We start from the raw sequence: 18,356 nt of genomic DNA, 5'->3' as shown, positions 1-18,356 counted from the left end.
CAATATGAACTTATATGGATGCTTGAAATATGAACTTACAGGGATGTTTGCAATATGTACTTACATGGACGTTTGCAGTATGAACTTACAGGGATGTTTGCAATAATCACTTACAGGGATGTTTGCAATATGAAGTTACAGGGATGTTTGTAATTTGAACTTAAGAGATGTTTGCAATCAGAACATGCATGGATGTTTTCAATATGAACTTAGAGGGATTTCTGCGATAGGAATTTACAGCGATGTTTGCGATAAGAACTTACAGCAATGTCTGCAATATGAACTTACACGGATGTTTGTAATATGAACGTACAGAGATGTTTGCGATATGAACTTCCAGGGATATTTGCAATATGAACTTACGGAGATGTTTGCAATATGAATATGAACTTACAGGGATGTCTGCAATATGAACTTACAGAGATGTTTGCAATATCAGCTTACAGGGATGTTTTCAATATGAACTTACATGAATGTTTGCAGTAAGAACACACATGGATGTTTTCAATATGAAATTAGAGGGATGTTTGTGATAGTAACTTTCAGTGATGTTTGCGATAAATCTTACAGGGATGTTTGCGATATGAACTAAATGGGATGTTTGCAATATAAACTTACAAGGATGTGTGCAATATGAACTTACAGGGATGTTTGCAATATGAAATTACATGGATGTTTGCAGTATGAACTTACAGGGATGTTTGCAGCATGAACTTACAGAGATATTTGCGACAGGAACTTAAAGGGATGTTTGCAATATGAACTGACAGAGATGGTTGCAGTAAGAACACACATGGATGTTTTCAATATGAAATTACAGGGATGTTTGTGATACGTCCTTTCAGCGATGTTTGCGATAAGAACTTAGAGGGATGTTTGAGATAGGATATTACATCGATGTTTGCAATATGAAATTACAAGGATGTTTGCAATATGAACTTACAGGGATTTTGCTATATGAAATTACATGGATGTTTGCAATATGAACTTACAGAGATGTTTGCAATATAAGCTTACAGGGATGTTTGCGATATGAATTTACAGGGATGTTTGCATGATGAACTTACAGGGATGTTTTCAATATGAACTTACAGGGATGTTTTTGATAGGAACTTTCAGTGATGTTTGCGATAAGAACATACAGTGATGTTTTCAATATCAACCTACAGTGATATTTGAGATAGGAATTTTCAGCGATGTTTGCGATAAGAACTTACGGGGATGTTTCCAATATGAACTTTCAGGGATGTTTGCATAATGAACTTACAGAGATGGTTTCAATATAAATTTATCGGGATGTTTGCAATATGAAGTTACAGGGATATTTGCAATAAGAAGATGCATGGATGTTTTCAATATGAACGTAGAGGGATTTCTGCGATATGAATTTACAGCGATGTTTGCGATAAGAACTTACAGCGATGTCTGCAATATGAACTTACACACATGTTTGTAATACGAAATTATGTTTACAATATGAACTTACATGGATGTTTGCAATCTGAAATTACATGGATGTTTGCAGTATGGACTTACAGGGATGTTTGCAGTATGAACTTACAGAGATATTTGCGATAGGAACTTACAGGGATGTTTGCAATATAAACTTACAGGGATGTTTGCAATATGAACTGACAGAGATGGTTGCATTAAGAACACACATGGATGTTTTCAATATGAAATTAGAGGGATGTTTGCGATACTAACTTTCAGCGATGTTTGCGATAAGAACTTACAGGGATGTTTGAGATAGGATATTACATCGATGTTTGCAATATGACCGTACAAGGATGTTTGCAATATGAACTTACAGGGATGTTTGCTATATGAAATTACAAGGATGTTTGCAATATGAACTTACAGGGATGTTTGCAATATGAGCTTACAGGGATTTTGCAATATGAAATTACATGGATATTTGCAATATGAACTTACAGGGATGTTTGCCATAAGAACTTACGGGATGTTTGCAATATGAACTTAAAAAGATGTTTGTAATATGAACTTACATGGACGTTTGCAGTATGAACTTACAGGGATGATTGCGATAAGCACTTACAGGGATGTTTGCAATATGAAGTTACAGGGATATTTGTAATATGAACTTAAGTGATGTTTGCAATCATAACATGCATGGATGTTTTCAATATGAACTTAGAGGGATTTATGCGATAGGAATTTACAGTGATGTTTGCTATAAGAACTTACAGCGATGTCTGCAATATGAACTTACACGGATGTTTGCAATATGAACGAACATGGATGTTTGCAATATAAACGTACAGGGATGTTTGCAATATAAACTTACAGGGATGTCTGCAATATGAACTTACAGAGATGTTTGCAATATAAACTTACAGGGATGTCTGCAATATGAACTTACGGAGATGTTTGCAATATCAGCTTACAGGGATGTTTTCAATATGAACTTACAGGACTGTTTGCAGTAAGAACACACATGGATGTTTTCAATATGATATAAAAGTTATGTTTGTGATAGTAACTTTCAGCGATGTTTGCGATAAAAACGTACAGGGATGTTTGCAATATGAACTTAATGTGATGTTTGCAATATGAACTTACAAGGATGTGTGCAATATGAACTTACAGGGATGTTTGCAATATGAAATTACATGGATATTTGCCGTATGAACTTACAGGGATGTTTGAAATATGAACTTATAGAGATATTTCCGATAGGAAATTTCAAGGATGTTTGCAATATGAACTTACAGGGATGTTTGCAATATGAAATTACAGGAATGTTTACATATTGAACTTACAGGGATGTTTGCAATATTAAGTTACAGTGATGTCTGCAGTATGAACTTACAGGGATGTTTGTGATAGGAACTTTCAGCGATGTTTGCGATAAGAACATACAGGGATGTTTTCAATATGAACCTACAGTGATGTTTGCGATAAGAACTTTCACCGATAAGAACTTACGTGGATGTTTGCAATATGAGCTTTCAGGGATGTTTGCATAATGAACTTACAGGGTTGTTTTCAATATAAACGTACAAGGATGTTTGCAATATGAACTTACAGCGATGTCTAATATGAACGTACAGGGATGTTTGCAATATGAACTTACAGGGATTGTTTGCAATATGAACTTAAGCGATGTTCGCGTTATGAACTTACAGAATGTTCGCAAGATGAACTTACAGGGATGTTGGCAATATGAAGTTACAAGGATGTTTGCAATATGAAGTTACAGGGATGTTTACAATTTGAGCTTACAGGGATGTTTGCAATATGAAGTTACAGGGATGTTTTCAATAAGAACTTACAGGGATGTTTGCAATATGAACTTAAAGGGATGTTTGCAATATGAACGTACAGGGTTGTTTGCAAATTAGCCATACAGGGATGTTTGCAGTATGAACTTACAGCGATGTCTGCTCTATGAACGTACATGGATGTTTGCAATATAAACTTACAGCGAAATAAATGGTATGTTATTTAAAAATAATATTCTGACCTTTGCATCAAATGCATGCATGAAGATATGGTAGAGACTCCTAGCAAATTCTTCCGATCTTCCGGTCTCGGTACCATACAGGATTTTGCACTTTACTCTTCTTTCAAGTACTCTTCCCATACACTTGACGGAGAATAGCACCGCCCTTCGAGCAAGAAGATAAAGTTATACATATAGTATCATTACTAACCTTTTAATAATGTAATTTAATTGAGGTGACACTTGAGACAAAAGGATAACTATTCTATTGAATAATACTTGGCATCTATATCTTCTACCTATCAATTTTCTGAGTATAAATGGCTGATTTCAAATGTTAATAAAATATCAAATGAAAATTGGATTCAAGAATTTCTTTCCTTACGCACTTACTTTGCTAATTGTTGGAATCCAATTTTACGTCTAGGCTTGTCGGCGGTGTTGGTTTTATCCATATCCTTGTACCAGACGTATGTTTTCCACGGGACTTCCTGCAAACAATCAAATTTGTGTTCTTATGGAGTCAGTCTCATTATATGCGCGTGCGTTGAATGTTGCTGAGAGGACGTATAAATTAATACAGATAGGATGGGGCAAGTGAGTTCAAACTTCTAAATGATACTAAATTTAAGTTTGAAATATTGCATATATATTCAATTATCGGTCTCGTGTTGTTTGCAGTATGCCACCTTCGATAACATTTTATTTCCACGAAAACTTGCCGATTCTGATAGTACAGACTATGATGAACAGAAACTATTCAGGGATGTTCAGATCAGATTAATCGATAGGTGCAAAATTTGATAACGTGATATAAACCGTCGTCATAGTCGCTCGTATGGTAGAGTGAACTGTATCAACGAAGCATCCGTTCTATACGCTAAATAAAATGATGATTTGTTTTTCAATCATTTGCAAATCAAATCATCTGACATCATAAATAAGATCTCACAGTTGTACATCGTTTAGTTTGGTTCTTAAGCTGATCTTGACCATGGTAAGAGTACGCTAAAAATTTCTTGTAACTTTTGTTTGTTTTGAAGCATGTACAAACTGCCCCAGTTCTTTTACAGTAACATGACAATAGGCAATGTCATGGCAATAGAGAGACAGACATTATATATATATATATATATATATATATATATATATATATATATATATATATAGAGAGAGAGAGAGAGAGAGAGAGAGAGAGAGAGAGAGATGTGCAATGACAGGTTGTCACAACGTTTGTGAGAATCTGAAGGACCTACTCGGGATGACTGACATTTTATATATCTATGATAAGTCTGGAGGACTTTTTTGTATCATTGATAATTTTGCCGCAGGTGACACTTATAAACATAACGAATTAGATGTTGCTGTGATGATATGATTTGATTCACAAGCCGCATATCATATTAAGATTTTGTATCATTTGGTAAGATCTTTGAAGACAAAGTGCTGAGTACTTGACCCTTGATCCAAAATATTTCTTTGAACCATCATTCTGTACACAAGAATTTAGGAAGGCCGACTAGGCAGTCACAGTGGATGAAAGACAATTTGTAATATTTCTCTCTTCCTTTCTCTCTCTCTCTCTCTCTCTCTCCTCATCTGTGTGTTCATCAATACACTGAGTTTATGACATACGAAGTTTATGTTCTGACGTTGTGAAACTGTAAATGTTAACGTAATCTAATGTGATACTCTTCATATATTTTCTCTAACCATTTATCTTTCTATGGTCATTCTACCTGGTATTCATATGATGGCTTCAGCTTGTAAAGTAGCATTTCCTGGCGGAAGACTGGCAATAAGCTGCCACTCATTGGAGGAACTATCCAGACCCAATCTGCCGGACACCCACCGCGCAGGTGCTGCTCGTTCTCCAAGTGCTTCATGAAAGACTCAGCGGCTGCGTGGTGGTCAGTAATCGTCACGCCCATCGTCTGCAAAATATAAATCATTTGATCTGGCAGGATTGCTGGGTAGATGATGGTGTGATTTTATAAACGGGAAAACAAACCTATCCACCACATTCGTTGTATTTACCCGAGGAACGACTAATGACACGATATCAGTTTTGGCATGTACAATTGATTGCAAGATTATCGGGGCTGTCTCAGATTCTTGTAATCTCCAAGGAACACAAACTACCATTAGTAAAGGGATATAATACAACTGCCATAGATTCACTATACTTTTGTTAGTATCTACTTGTCTCTGCTTATTTTCCCGCACGATTACTGCATTTGATTCTGAAATGGGATGTGATGTGACGTTTGAAGGAAGATGAACCTCAAACGGTGCACGAGATAGCCGTAGCAACAATTATATACACGTATAATATGATAATGTTTCAAAAAGAAACATATGCTAGAACTTCTAGTGGAATCTCTCGGAAACACTTAGATTATAAATTGTAATTTAGAACCAATTATGATGCAGAATGACAACGGCAGAGTGGCCATACTAAATACGAGACAAAAATCCCCGATACCATATTTCTAAAGTATTTAGGTTAATACCGAAGAGAAACCCTTACAAGTGAAATGCTGCCAAATTGTGCTTTTTAATATCTTTATTACATTCTCTGCTAAAGACAACTGATTTGCTAAAGTTGAAGGATGCATCAGAACAGTGATGGCTGAGAAGAAAAGATTTTCAACCTGGTAACTGTACAAGACAGCCACATTCACTTCAACCAATGCCTGGTCTTTCCACAAGCTGGAGCTATTACTGGTGTCCAGCTCCATCTTCTGAGCAACGGTCTGCAATGAAATGGGTTTGTTAGCTCTGTCACAATTACCTTTATATAGTGATATTTAGTATGGACGATGGGTGAAATAAAGCTTCTTTCAGGAACGCAGAGCATTACAGTTCATAATATTTGTGAAAATGCTTTTAAAACAGTTACTAACTATACTCTAATTTCCAGTGCGAATTCAAAGTCAGCTTTTATGAGTCATATATAACTTGGTTCATTTCCGTATAAATCCCTTTGAACGATGCAAATGGTCAAGGAACACTGTGCTGATGTACAAATGATCAATATTACCCTTTAGAAACATGCAATATAGGTAAGCACTAAAATCAATGATGGTTATTTTGTTATTGCATTCAATTTGTTATGTTAATAAAATTAGCATCGAAGGTAAATCATCCTCTAATACCAAACACAGAGAAACACTTCTCCTCCCTATGTATCAACTGTGGATACTTTGGCCAAGAAATAATCATTTTATGTAGATGTTCATATGGATATGTAGACAAACAATTATCCAGTTAGATCTTTCGTGGCAAATCTAGCTCGGTTTTATCGATGTGATAGGTAAATGCTGCCGTGCTTTCATATGCACAATCAGAAACACGTTCCTTCCATTCCGCCAATGATCAGAAAACGAAATCCAGAACAACTAAAATTACCGCCACTACACATACTTGTACCTTGTTAAACATATATTGTCACGTGCACGTCATATACCATGACAGCGTTCACTACCTACAACTCTATTCTACGCACCTCCAGGATGTTATAACGATGTGGGTCACACAGGTCCCTGGCACCTATTTCTGTGCCCATGTACCAGCCGTTAAAGGGACAGGCTGTAAACTCTAGACCGCCACAGTCAAACAGCATATTTGCAACAGCCGGCAACGCATACCATTTCAGACCTAGTTCGGCAAGCCAGGGAAATCTGTTTTGGAATAAAATTTGATTATCGTACAAGTTTGATACAAATTGTCACGGAGCGATCTAACAGTTTTCAGAATCTGTCGAGGAGGATCGTATTAGTGTGATTAATTATATTTTATACAATCGTATAAAAATCAATATATAAGCGTGACGTCCGTGTCATGAATCGTTTAAGAGGGATATTTTGGATTTTATCTTTGTGCTGCTGACCATTTCTACGATCTCTCTCTCTCTCTCTCTCTGTCTGTCTGTCTCTCTCTGTCTGTCTGTCTGTCTGTCTCTCTCTCTCTCTTATTATTATTATTTGACGCGAGGCATATAAAGAGCTGTATTTACCAGACTCTGTAAATTAAATGCATCATTGATAGTATTACATGGTTAGGTCAGTTTTGGTACGTAAGCCGTATTCACACAGATTAATTGCACCCGATTCCCTTCTCCCTTATAGTCTCCTTCCTGAGTCATAAAAAGTTCCCGGTAAATTTGCAGACTCAAATGGCCACCTCAAGAATACTTTATACACGTCTCGAGATGTGTACGTATGGATTTTATCATAAATAATTAAAACAAATAATTAAACATTCACTCAGTAATGAAGAAAATTTAAACCTTTTTAATATTTTTAATTTTTAAAAAAACAAAAACAATTTAGTATAGGTGATAGAAAAAAAATTTAAGCACCTTTGCAATATTAAATATAGAAAATATATAGGATTCTTCAAACGGTTGAAAGGAAGGTCACTGTTTTGTTTAAATTTTGGAGAAGTAGAAATGGTGAGAAAAGCAAAGGGAATGAAGGCAATTATGTTGAATTAACAGTAAAGAACTTAAAACAAGAACGACCATTTAATTCGTCCAAGAGCCAGTCGCATTCTTTCTGACCTTGAAATGTAAGTCCTCAATACCTTTCTGTGATTCATTTGAAACCTCGTACTATTCTTCGTTCAGACAATCTTAACAGGTGCCAGAAAACGAAATCCGCGTAGCATATGTATGTAAATGTTTTCAAATACACGAAGTGGCGAAGCTGCTCCAAGGTAACAAGGTATGGCGATACTCTAGCCAAATAAACTAATTTATTTTGCATTATATTAATGGCGTTTGGGATGAAATGTACTCTAAGGGATTCGGAAATGGAACAATTTGCATTATAATAGATGGAGAGAGAAAGAGAGCTAGCTCTCAAAACCGACATAAAATTTAATTTGGATTTGAGAGGTTTCGGTTTATTGAGAACATCGAAAACGCGAAAATATGTGTAGTTTATATACATGTATAATAAGATATAAAAGCTTATCATCGTCAAAGATTTGTGGCACAGCATTTTGTTTCTTTTTCACTGACATATGATAGATTATATATATATATATATATATATATATATATATATATATATATATATATACAATACGTATTTGTACAATAATTCTAGAAAATAATGTTTCGTCACTTTAAGATGATGGAGAAAAAAAACAGAGAGAGAGAGACTTTTCAGATTTTCAGACCATATCAGCTGATTAGGCATGAAGTGACATGATATATTACAAAAACACTATATACTATAATGTGTACCCTGCTAACACACGTGCAATTGATGTACAACAATGTGTTCTTAGTTACTGTTCGAATAATGGCTCCCAATATTCATAAATTAAACATAAATGTTTCTTTCTTTTCGGATTTGATTGCAATACATTTTTTCCAAATTATAGTGGTCCTGAAGGAAAAGTAGCCACTCTAATTCAGGTACATCCTTTTTCATTTTATATGTATTGATGTAATATTTGGCTAGAAGAAAACAAAACTACATTATATCTGTACTTACATGTTTCATATATAACAGTGTTTGCGCTTGGCACAACATATATTTTCACTTTTATCCACATCCAGCGGGACACGTCATTACACAGCCTGTTGATCACATTACAGTTCCAAAATAAATGCAGCATTGTTTCTGGGTATCTTTTTGCAAAAAGGACATTTATTGGTTTCAGAAAAATTTATTTTATGCGAAAATGAATTCATTGTTAAAATTATGAGTAACACGAAATCGAAGCAATTGTAATTTTTAGTTTCATGTTGCTGTAAAAAGATTAGCATACCATTTACGCCTCATCTATATTAAAATTGAAAGTCTAATTCCGTTTCTTTTCGCTAGTTGGCTAAAAATCCCTTTTTAAAAGTAGCTTGTAAAGATGTTTACACTTTTTTAAAGTTATGAAATGCAATTTCCAAATGAAAAGGGATAAATGCTCTAGCTGTATCAATTCAACTTTACACAGTGAATTATACCTTGAAAAGTTCGGAAATTTAGATGAAAAACGGTCAAAGTCAGAAATAGTTCCCTGATCATCAACATAGATTACATTATGTTCGAACCAACTATTTTAGAACTCTGGTATCTTGTTCATTCATAAATTAATTAATTAGTTAATTCATAAAATTGTTTCTATAAGATCGTCTCCCGTCCGTGATATATTTTCCTCTGTTCCCGTAAAAAAGATTTATTTGCGTTTTTGGATAAGGAAATAAAAATTTTATCTTCTAGTAGGAACATGTAGTTACTCTCAGTTGTTTCATACTCAAGGAAATAGACAAATGTTCTATTGAATAAAATAAATATATAAATCTACTTTATTCTCAAAACCAACATTAGTTGATCAACGTTTATCATTACCATGCCATCTTTGGGAAACGGTTTATGCATAACCTCTCTTTTAACTTTGTAAACTTTTTACTGCCAGACGAAGGTGAACAATAATTCCTTTAATTCCCAGCAAACGTTTTGGAGGATTTGATAAAGATATAAGCAAATGATTAAGCCTTTTGTATATGTAAAGTTTTCAGAACTGTTATTTTACTAATAGGTTTTAAGGATCAGGTTTTGCTGTGTTTTAAAAAGTTTCAATCATTTCTATTTTATTTTCAAAATTCATTTTAACCATTGTATCCATGTGATCTTTTGGCACAGCATTTGATTTAAATAATTTCATCCTATAAATATGGTTCAGTCTACGACGCATAGCTTGTCGTTCGGACATTTTGACATGCTAGTTAAGACATATGACAGTCATGGTTACTTAATATAGGTATTTCATGATTGTCTCCTTTGTAAATCAGTTGATTCAATCTGACTTTTAGAATCATATTGTTTTGGTCTCCTTCAGCAAAGTATATAAAGGTAACCAAAGGGCTTGTTCATTAAAGTCCGGTTATCTTTTTAAAAAAATATATTGGTCATTTAAACAAACAAACATCTTTAAGGGCGATGAGATCATAAGTAATGCAACATAGTCTTTCTTAACTGACTCGTTTCTACAAGCGTTTATTTATTAACAATTAGCATACAAATATTGGCCTTATTTAAGGCATAAAGACGTCGGATTAGCTGCCTATCGGTGATTGTGAAATAATGTTTTTAGCTAGGTTGCCCATGGGACATTGTGGCTAAACGATTAACCAAGCGTACTACTTTCAAGCCATTAATCAAGTGGGTCTAGCGGGTGTCTTGTGTGTGTGTGTGTGTGTGCCGCTTAATACATGAACACCTGCTATTTCTGGACCACATTTATCAAGGTTTTATAGAATTTAGCAGCTTAGGAGCTAATATACTGTAATAAGCCAAGGGTGTCTCTTAACAAAATATACAACTCAGACACTAAATACAGGGAAATAATTTGCTATGCTACCATAGGTCAGTCAATTCATGATTTTAAGCCTCATTTCGTCTGTAACTCTACATCACATTTACCAACATAGCAACGTCTCCAGATGACGGAACAGTCCCTTCTCAATTATTCCATTGTACAATTTACCAGTCTCCAATCATAAATAATGCACATGTAGTCACACAATCCACACAATTAGATTTTAATAGGGACAACTCGGCTCCATTTAAACGGCTCTGGCCTGCACTCGTTACGAAATTAAACTATGCCATTACGAAATCTCATGAGCACTGCACACTGTGACACTTGCCCCTAGTAAATGGCTAATTATTTGGACTGCGGCCCAACAACGACTTTCAAAAATCAAACAAGTAATCACAAAAATCTAATAAATCCTAAAAATGGAGAACTATATAGAAATAGCGCATATTCCAGATTTATTACAATACATTCCAAGTTTAAAGGGGACAGGTTTAATTTTGGTACAGCACTGAAATTACGAAACGAAATTTTGTAAGGGTTTTCAAAGCAGAGGAATTTTGGTTTACGTGGTAAAAGATAATCTTATTAAAGAAAAACAAATTCGGAAGCAAACAAAAGTTTGATCTGATGGCAATTTCGGTACAGTAGAGGGTGGCTTTCGATGGGGTTTCGTTGTATGTATCCATAATTCTCTGTATTGCTCGCAGTATTTTTCGATCAATTATTGCTTGATACGTAGTAAATTAAATAGGCAAACATAATACAAGAGATATTTACTTGGGATGTTTTAGGTTAACCTCCAAAACTAAATCAGGCGGGATTTCAAACAGCTCCGGATCATGTTCATTGGCCTGTAGAACCAGTGGGAGGATATCAAACCTTCCATTCTTTCCTTTCCAACCCAACTTCTTACACAGCTGTGGAAAGCAAAAATGGCGTAATGAAGGACACTGTATTATCTTTGTAACCAATTTAGTATATTCATAGGAAAGCAATGAAAACTCATACGCGCCAAGAATACAAATGCACGTAAGTTCGCACAAACCAACTTTAAAACAGTGTAGTAATATGCATTTGTGTCAGTTATGCTCCTTCAAATGGTTTAGAGTCAAAACAGAATGCAATCGAAGATAACATAGCTCACACCTTCAAAGCTTTTAGTTGTCTGCAGCAACCACTATAAACATTATCATCATACAGAAAATAAATTCATAATAAAGTGATCTTGACATGTAACAATTCATACAAGACAGTAAACGAAGACAATTGTATGATATCGATGCAAAGGTTCTATAATGTGTTTGGAAAACCCAGAGGTACTATTTTCTAGTTCATGAACTCTACTTCATAATGTATTATCATTGTCCTGCGTAAGAAACCAGCAATTGTTGGATGCAATTGAAACACTTTGAGTAACCTTAGAGTGACGGGTAAGATGATCACACTTGTTGTAGTAGGACTGTAGACGGTGGAATTTATACAACGCACGCAAAATAAGCTATGTGATCATGACTTAAAATTAAACATTATGGGCCACAGTGATGTTCTTTTGCTTTATTGGTGTGGCAAGTTGAACGATATTAGCGTGAGCAATGATCAAGAAATAAACTTAAAACAGAAAGTTTATCAAAACTCACTCCAGCATGAAATATGGGTCACGTTGACATACTTTTATAGCGAGAGTATATTACTGATATGCATCCTCTTACCAAGTTTCATCATCCCACGCATAGCAGTATTGGGATAGAGTACAAAGCCTTTGTGATCACAAGCTAAACGAAAAATCTTAAGCAAGAATGCACCAATAATGCATGTGCATGTATAATGTTAGTCCATTAACCTTCTCTATAGGGTATATTGATATGAAACTCACTCCAACTATTGCCTGTGCATTAGGAAGACAGGTTGATATACGGTGGGACAGTGCATATGTATGCGATTTTATACGTGCGAATGCCCGTGTCATGGGTAATACTGTAAATTTATCAGTGACACCATGTTTATTCTTGTGTTGCAATCTTTAAATCTAAATTATGAATAATACTCAGGTTGGAATTCTATCCTTCTAATTGTATATGAACTTAATTCTGACTTGATATATTGTTACTGCGTTCTTATGTGGATATTCTATTTTTATGGAAATGAACTTGAAACGTTTATCTAAAGTCATATTAAAATATCCAAGAATGTTATGTTCATAACAGTCCAACGGACAGAAATGACAGTGGGTCATTTTACCTCTGTAAACTCGGCATTTATTGGATCTCCGATCACAGTTCCGTCAGGTTGTTTGTAGCCGGCATATGAGACTAGCTGGGAGTTCCATACACGAAAGTCTTGTCTTCCGCTTGTTCGAGGTGGAAATATTGTTATAGCAGATCTGTAAAGAGAGATTTTACTTAAAATGAGAGACTGCCATGAAGAAGAATTCCTTCTTTAAAAAAGTATTTAAAGATGCTGAATCTGACGTATAATTACGCTTTTCAACAGTTCATTGTCAAACCCTTTGTGGGATGCGATTCAGTTAGCTAAGTAGTACACTTCTCTAAAAATAAATAATTCTGTAGGGACAATATAAATAAAATTTTATTTTATTTTATGTCGATGGTACATATTTTTCTATACCTTGCAATATGTACTCCAGTCTGCAGTTTAGCACAGACTACTTTTAAAGCCGAAAAGCTGAAGAACTCGGAACAAAATATAGGACAAGAATAAAAAGCCATTCCAGATGAAAGCTCTGATGAAGCAAATACTGTAAAAAATTTAAATCTTTATTATTACTGTTCTGTTATATATACACACACATATATATATATATATATATATATATATATATATATATATATATATATATATATATATATATATATATATATATATATATATATATATATATTGTGCAAATAAATTATTTAGGGACTAGCGTAACCCAATTTGACGTCACTAATACTACCTGATATTAAGACCACGTCTCCTGCATTTGGTACAAAGTATTGGTATGGTTCTAGAGCTGTTGTTGGTGATATATTTTTTATTTTTCTTGCTTCCTTTATACAAAGGAATGTTCGACAATTGTTCAGCATCACTTATAAAATATGGCAAACGCCGACTGCAAGAGGTGACTTGTGAACATTTAATAAAGCATTTCGAAAATTTCTTTTCAACACCTTTCTGGGTTTAAAAAGGTAAGTAAACAATTGCTACAGTGGATGACAAATCAACATCAGTTTTCAAATAAGTACCCAACGTAAAGACCATACCCGTTAAATAATCATTCAGACAGTTGGGCATTGTTTTCTGTTCCCTAAACGTCTCTTGCCCAGTCAAACTTAATCATTGGTTAATTTCATATATGATTGACACGTATTGTTTATACTTCAAATATCATCGTAAAGATTTGCAATATAAAACACACAACTGGCGAATGAAGTAAAATTGACATCACTGGGAAGCTACAAACAAAAGTGGTATGAGAATATGTGTCTAATGCAACTACAATCGGATATAAAATAGGGACATATTCTTTAATGCAACTACAATCGGATATAAAATAGGGACATATTCTTTAAGGCAACTACAATCGGATATAAAATAGGGACATATTCTTTAATGCAACTACAATCGGATATAAAATAGGGACATATTCTTTAAGGCAACTACAATCGGATATAAAATTGGGACATATTCTTTAAGGCAACTACAATCGGATATAAAATAGGGACATATTCTTTAAGGCAACTACAATCGGATATAAAATAGGGACATATTCTTTAAGGCAACTACAATCGGATATAAAATAGGGACATATTCTTTAAGGCAACTACAATCGGATATAAAATAGGGACATATTCTTTAAGGCAACTACAATCGGATATAAAATAGGGATATATTCTTTAAGGCAGACGAGGAAACAATATGAGAATACGTGTCTACCCAAACTCAGTCTGACATGAAAAAGAAATGTGTTCTTTTAGGCAAAAGATCAAAAATACATTTTAGTTACCTCTCTGAGTAAACACAATAACAGATGAGAACAAAGAAGTTATCTCTATTCAGGGGAGAATGGAGATAATGTAGCACAGACAGGGATGACATTGGTATGTTTACATGCACACAACATTAATCAGACATACGGTTATTTTAATTGCCTATAGCATACCGTATGTAGCACGGCTACAGCTTTTATCAATATTCTAAACAGTTTATATCGATGCTATTACCACAGCTAATAGCTACAGCTGAGTCATATTATGTACAGTGGATATAGATGCTATTACCAATATTCTCTACAGTTGTTATAGATGCTATTATCAATATCCTTTATATTGGATATCAATGCTATTACCATTCTCTACAGTGGCTATACAGTGGATATATATATATATATATATATATATATATATATATATATATATATATATATATATATATATATATATATATATATATATATATATATATATATATATATATATATATAAGTAGTGAAGGGGGATAGATTAGCGTCAATGGGAATTAGCATTACAGACCCCCCTGGGACAGATTAGCGTCAATGGAAATTTAACATGGAGAAAAATCGTGGGACAGATTAGCGTCAAGGGAAATTAACATGGGAATAGGGGACTGTATAGCGTCAAAGGAATTTAAACAGGGTGGCACTTTATAGCGTCAAGGGAAATTGAACATGGGATTTTTTTATATTTTTTTTAAAAAAAATAAAAAATAAAAAAGGGGTAGGCAATTGAAAAGTCATTCTCTTTTCGAGAAATATGGCTGGCCCTGAAAAGGGCCTTTGGGTTTTCTTCTTCTGCTTCTAATTTCTTCTTTTTCTCCACCAAGTTCTTATTTTATCTCCTACACTCTTTCTCTTCTTTTCTTTCTTTTTTTTCTCCTGCTCTTCTTTCTTCTTCTTCTCTTCCTCCTCTTCTTTCTTGCTCTTCTCATTTTCTTCTTCTTTTTCAATTTTTTCGTTCCATTTGCGTATTCTTATCCTTTCCTCTTCATCCTCCTTCTCCTCCTTTATCTCTTTCATGACACCACTTATCATGTCCTTTACCTTTCTTAATTTATTAATTTCCATCTTTACACGATGGGGACTATAGGAATAGTGGTCTTCAACGAGTCTTATTAACATCTGCTCCATCATTCCTAAGTTGTCTAAAACGTCTTGCAATGTTTGCATTTTGTCAATTTGGTTAGAAGCCATCTTCTTTGTAGAATGGTTTGAACGACGAATACTGTGGGTTCTTATAGTGAAAGCGCGTACGTGAAGGAAAACATCCCCTGAAAACATAAAATTGATCTTACCTAGATCATGACCAAACAACGCGCGGACGTGAAGGAAAACATCCCCTACTTTCTCATTTCATATAATAAAACCTAAACTATACTCTCCACATACGCTAAGAAACAATAAAGAAACCCATAATCTACTATTCACACAAACATACCTGAGCTCTTACAAACACTAACACACAAACACATACCCTCACATATTTTAATAAAAGAGTTAGTGTCTATATTCACACTACTCTACCTACACACATTGGCAAATTAATAGTTATTTCTTTTCTAGAGTATTGGGTAGCCCTGAAAAGGGCTGTTGGTTTTTTTTGAACTCCAGATGCACCTATCTAATGGTTGCACCTTCCTGGCCTGGCGCCACACACGCATCTTCTTCCCCAGTCTTCTTTCACCTTTCTTCTTGGGAGTGCAGAGGCAGGATATGTGGCTTCAGAATCCCAATTTTCGGTTTCTGGGATTCTGAAATTTCTTCTTCTCTCCTTTTCCTCCTCCTCCTCCTCCTCTTTGTTTCTTCTCTCCTCCTCTTCTTTTCTTCTTCTTTCCTCCTCCTCTTTCATTCTTGCTTCTTCGACAATGGCCTCCGCGGCCAGTTCATTTAGTATGTGCCTGGCATATTCCAGGTGCATCTGGAGTTCTAACAGTTTCACAATTCTGGTGTTCATTCTTCTGGTGGTGTTAATCAATCAACAAGGGTAGCTAGACTGCCGAGTGAGTTTCAATTTATACTGAAAGCGCGGACGTGATGGAAAACATCCCCCTAAAAAAATAAAATTGATCTTACCTAGATAATGACCAAAGAAACAACAACGCGCGGACCTAAAAGAAACACTCACTCACTTTTTTATGCTACCCATCACTATTCTAAATTTTTTTATAAATCACTTCAATAGACTATTTACATACGCAAAGCAATCCAATCTAACCCCCAAATCTACACCTCTAACAGCCAAAAAAAGCAAACATCATTGTAATCTACTATCCATACCAACGTACGTGAGCACTTACAAACACACAAACACATACCCGCACATTTTTAAAAAAAAGAGTTAGTGTTTATTTTCACACTACTCTACCTACACACATTGGCAAATTGATGGTTATTTCTTTTCTAGAGTATTGGGGTAGCCCTGAAAAGGGCTGTTTTTTTGTTTGCTATGGCAATCTTTTTTAGTTTCTAAGAATGCGATGTCTTCTGAGGATAGACTTTCTGGCGATAGGTCTGCTTCTTCGGAAAGAGAAGAAGAACTCTTTGGTGTCGATACGGCAATCGACAAAGCCTCTGTCAGGTTCAGGTTGCTGCTGCTGTTGCTGTTGTTGCTGCTGTTGCTGCTGTTGTTGCTGTCTCTGAAGTCTGTACTTCTCTGTCCATTCTTCTTTCTCCCTGTTCACTTCTTCTCTGAAGAGCTCTTCTATCAGGTCTTCAGTGACTTTTAGCATTCTCACATTCTCTATTTCTTCTGGCTTCGGTATCAGACTGTGTCTGACCCTATGCAAATTCACGTAGGCTTCGTTGAGCTTAGCTAGTTTGGAGCACATCTTCGTAGGAGGATGAGTCGACAATGGATGGTTAGACTGGAAACAACCCGGTTCTTAAAGTCAAAGCGCGGACGTGAAGGAAAACATCCCCACACGGATTTCGAGTCGCAACGTTCAGTGAGTGTCATGAGAGGGATAGTAAGAAATGAAAGAGCATGAATCCAACATTCTTATAGCTAAACAAACCACAAAGGCATTTTTTTCAAAACACAACATTTTTTATTCAAAAATCACTTAACACTAAACAACAACTCTAACATTTTTAACAATAATCCAACAATATAACATCAAACAATTTTTTCTAATCACAAACAATTTTTTCTCAATTGACAGTCTACTTTAAACAGGGCTGACAACGTTGTGAATGAAATTGTGATTTCCACTGTTGGAAATCATTAGGCCATTGATGGACACTACGTTTCCTAGCTTGAGACAAAAGATAAGCATAATGGTCACAAAACCATCGATCTACTTTCACATCGTTTCTAGCAGAAGAACGAGGATCGAAATGAGTCACTAAATGTTCTAAGGAATAGCCCAGGCTGCGATGATGCAGAAAATACACACAGTACTGTCCACACACCAAGGAATCTGTGCCTTGTAATTTCACGTTATTGAATCGGGTGGTTTGAGCATTTCTTTTCATAAAGTCAATGATATCGTCTTCCAAAGGGGGCAATCCGTACGAATCGAAATATTCCACACATCCTTCTTG

The 18,356-nt window shown here is 35.0% G+C and overlaps 1 pseudogene; it reads right to left on the bottom strand.

Moving 5' to 3' along the window:
- The window catches only part of LOC149806347 (nitric oxide synthase, salivary gland-like), an 83,534-nt pseudogene that overhangs the window by 41,108 nt on the left and 24,070 nt on the right, over window positions 1–18,356 (bottom strand).

The sequence above is a fragment of the Sinohyriopsis cumingii genome, chromosome 1 (genome assembly GCF_028554795.1).
Source record: "Sinohyriopsis cumingii isolate HCF-2022 chromosome 1, ASM2855479v2, whole genome shotgun sequence".
NCBI classification, from domain to species: Eukaryota; Metazoa; Mollusca; class Bivalvia; order Unionida; family Unionidae; genus Sinohyriopsis; species Sinohyriopsis cumingii.
This window is presented reverse-complemented; position numbering and strand designations above follow the sequence as displayed.